This window comes from Otolemur garnettii, unplaced genomic scaffold, assembly GCF_000181295.1.
Source record: "Otolemur garnettii isolate 467f Iridium unplaced genomic scaffold, OtoGar3 scaffold00027, whole genome shotgun sequence".
Lineage (NCBI taxonomy): Eukaryota > Metazoa > Chordata > Mammalia > Primates > Galagidae > Otolemur > Otolemur garnettii.
Window position 1 is genome coordinate 114,988 of NW_003852422.1, and position 4,418 is coordinate 119,405.

The following is a 4,418-nucleotide window of genomic DNA, read 5'->3' on the forward strand; positions in this document are numbered from 1 at the left end:
CCAGCCCTCCTGGCCCACACTGTGGGAGACAGTTCTTAAATGTGTTTTCCAGTTCTATAGGAAGAAGACAGTTATATGCTTCATCCCCTCCCTTTTCTCCCATAACTCTGCTCTTTATTTCAGCTTCTAGATAGAAAATAAAAATTCTGTCTCCTTACAGGATTTCTCTACAGGACTTAAAACACAAGTGCACTCTCTGCTAGGCCTGTGTGCAGGTCCACGCACCTCTGCAGAGTGATACAAAACATTTAAGTCCAGAAAATGCTTCATTTCTAGATTTGAGAAATACTTCAGTTTTTATATAAAGCTTTAAAATTACTTTTTTTAAATAGTCAAATTCATGTTTTTAACTTAACTCATGCAAAAAATAACCTGTGACTTCAGCACAATATTTTCACCACTCTTTCTGCTGACTTGTAGGTAAGTCTGGCTGTGCTAAAGGGCCCACATGTGACAAAAGACTGGTTTTTAAGCACAAAAAACCTGTAACAGGTATGACCACAAACCTGTGATACGTATGACCACAAAATGTACCCAAACTTGTAATAGGTATGACCACAAAAGATGGATTGCAAATGCTAGTGTTGTTTTTCGTCAAAAAGCCAAATGGTATCCCTGGGCCAGGAGAACTTCCCACTGGTGCAGTCCTGGCCCTGCAGCTATGGAATCTCTGAAGAGGCCTTCCTCAGCCTTACAGGGTGACTGTGACTTGGGGACACAGCCAGTTCAGCACTGTCCCCTGGGATCAATTCTGAGAGCAGTTTTTGAAATGTTTTCAGCAGAGATGATGGGTAAGCACTGCACACCTCTGGCAAGGCCTTTGAAATCACAGTCATTTGGGTGTAAGAGTTCTGTTGTCTTTGTTTTTCTAAAACAGCCATTTCTACAAAATAATAATAAAACAGCCATTTCTTTTTATAAGTAACAAATACATGCTCATTTTAATTTCTGGAATACTTGTAGATGATCAGTGGTCAGCATTCTAATGTTATTTATTCTAGCCACTTGGAACATAACGATCTTTAACAGGTGTTCAATTCATCCTCACTTGACTTTAATCTAGTAACATCTACATATTTAGCAATTTTAAAGGTTTATTCGTGTTTTATACAATTAAATTTTATATGAAGTATGTTTGAATACAACATCAGGGAGAAACTGTTACATTTATACTTGGGGAAATAAAGTTCGACCAACTAAATCTTTCATAGAAATACAGGTAAAAATATTTTTCTAGGTCGGCAGAGCTGTGAGCGCCTCCTGCTGCTCCTCCTGTGGTCCTGCACCACCTGCTGGTCAATGACAGAACTGTCCTGACTTCATGAATGTTGGGGTGATAAGATGGAAAATGGTGCATTTTAATATTTTTATTTTTCCTGACTATTAAGTGAAAAGTGCATTATTTCATTTTGAAAGCTATTATTGGAAAGAAAGAGCTTTCTCTGAGTCAGCAGTTCTCAACCTTCCTAATGCCGCAACCCTTTAATACAGTTCCTGTGGGTCAAGACCCACAGGTTCAGAACCATCGTTCTGAGTAGTCGTGCCTCTCAGCACCTGTTTGAGTTTGTTATTTGTATGCAGTGGGTGACTGGCGTTGACAAAGCCAGAGATGCTTTGACAAGTCTTGGGATAGGGATCCAACCTCAGAGCTTAGGGGCTCTCATGAACTGCAAGAGCATCTTATTTGATACCCTAGCAGTGAGGAGTTTACCAAGACAAGTATTATAGAACCTAAATTCTAATAAGTTACTATCACAAAGAAAATATTCTTTTCCTAAGTTATTGCTGGTTATTGAGTATCTGTTAAACAACTGTACCTGTGACCGAAGAAGAAAGTTGTATTTCTTACCATGTTTTAAGTCATTAAGCAAATGTGAATAATTTTTTTAAGAAAAAAAAGTGCTGTCTGAGATTTGCGTGCTGTTGTTCATAATTTTAGGAATTATGAACTGCTTGAAATAGATGCTTGAATGTATTTTTCTACCCAGGTTACTTTTGCTATTTTCTTCTTTTAAACATACAAAAAAAAAAAAACTATGGTGTCATATGTATTAAAGTTTTCTTGGTTTTATATAGCAAAATAAAAACCTTTTAAGTTAAAATATATTGATGTTATATTTTAGTTGTGTTCCAAATAGAGGGAGGATATAAGTGCTGATAGCAGAGACAATCACTGCAAAGGAGATGATGCATTTATGAAGTGCTTCCCCCTCACACATTCTCTGTGAGGCAAGTATCATTACTATTTTATACATGAGAAAATAGGCCCAAGTTCAGACAGACAGATGACAGTCCAGAACCCTCTTTTAAAGTCCTTTTGAAAAAAGGTTTTCTTTTTTTAAATTTTTATTTATTTATTTTTTTGAAACAGAGTCTCACTATGTCGCCCTTGGTAGACTGCTGTGGTGTCATAGCTCACAGCAACCTCCAACTCTTGGGCTCAAGCAAGTCTCTTGCCTCGGCCTCCCAAGTAGCTGGGTCTACAGGTGCCCACCACAGCCCCCAGCTATTTTTAGAGATGAGGTCTCCCTCTGGCTTAGGCTGGTCTCGAACCTGTGAGCTCAGATCCCACCCTCCTCGGTCTCCCAGAGTGCTAGAATTACAGTCATGAGCCACTGTGCCCAGCCTGAAAAAGATTTTCTTAATATTTATTCAGCCCTTCCTAAATATATCCTGGTTTGAAGAATTTTCATTAGCACCATCATTCTGACATTATTGAATTTATAATGCACAGCCGTCAAGGCCTACTCACTCTGGCTGGGCACAGGGGCTCATGACTGTAATCCTAACACTTTGGGAGGCTCAGGCAGGAAGATCACTTGGGAGTTTGAGCTGCATTGAGCTACAGTGATTCCACTGCACACTAGCCAGGTGACACAGCAAGATCTTGTTTCAGAAAAAATATATATATATAAATTTACTCAACAAAGTACAAATACTGAGATATTAGCAATGAGAATTTTCCAGTAATTCCTGGAAAAAGTACAACACTGCCAGGAGCTTAACAAATATTCCTCACCTACTGAACCTTAGGACACTGACTTGTAGGCAGCCATTGCCAGTTTGGAGTTGAGTAAACTCACACCCCTGGACACCTGCCACTTAGAGTCTGCTGAGACAGAGCTGACAGGTCTCACAGCTGCACTTGGCACAGTGTGAGATGCAGGATTGCCTGAAGCAGGGTCCACACACACGTTGCTGCCAGGGACAGGCTTCCCTGACTAAGTGTCCACATCCCCACCCCCCGCAGCTGGGAGGAGCCAACTTTGAGAATCAATGAGGTTATTTAGTATCTAAGTTTTGCATGAAGTACTCAAAGACAGGGAGTGTAGATGTCTTACGCAAGTTGTGGCAAGTCACACAGATATCTGGAAAGCAAACTGATTGATACAAAATCTATTTTACCCAAACTCTGAGAAATTTTCCAACAGAAGGTCAGGACTTCACCTCTGTTGAATGTTTTAAAAGGATACAAATATGAATCAGTGTGGTAGATGTGTGCCCTTGTAATCCTTACATGAAAATAGATACTACAATGGATGGCAGGTGGTTTTGTAAAAACAAACAAACAACTCAACCGCACATGAAAAAGAAGAAACAACTGTAAAGATTTTTATGGTAGCAGTAACAGTCACATGGTCTGAATGGTTTAACTTATTAAAATGATAACAAGGCTGAGCTAACAGTCAATTCCTAAATGCATCAAAATATTTAAAGAGTACTATTTCTACTGATAGTATCAACCTACCTAGCTGATTTCCAACTTAACCTTTTCTAGGAAGAAAAGCTGGTCAGTGTGAGCTGAAGGACTTCTCATTTCACCTCAAGACAGTCTCACTCTGTTGCCCAGACTGGAGTGCAGTGGCATCACAGCTCACAGAGACCTCTATCTCCTGGGTTCAAGTAATCCTCCTGCCTAGGCCCCCTGAGTAGCCAGGACTACAAGTGCCTGGCTAATTTTTCCATTTTTAGTAGAAATGAGATCTCATTATTGCTCAGGCTAGTCTCAAATACCTGAACTCAAGAGATCCTCCTGCCTCGGATTCCCAGAGCACTGGGATCACAGGTGTGAGCCACCCTGCCTGGCCTGGACTTCTCACTTCAAGCAGGCTCTCCCTCATTCAACCAGAGGGCTTGTTAAAACACAGTGCCAGGCCTATGCCAAATCTCTGATTTGGAGATCGTGGGTGGAGCTTGAGAATTTTCATTTCTAACAAGTCCTCCAGTACTACCACTGCTGATGTTCCAGAAATGACATGAGGAGGTCCACTGGCTAATGCCCCCCTAAAAATGGTTGTCAAGGCTCAGCACCTTTAGCTCAGTGGTTAGAGTGCCAGCCACATGCACTGGGGCTGGCAGGTTCAAACCCGGCCAGGCCTACCAAACAACAATGACAACTACAACAAAAAAAAAAAAAA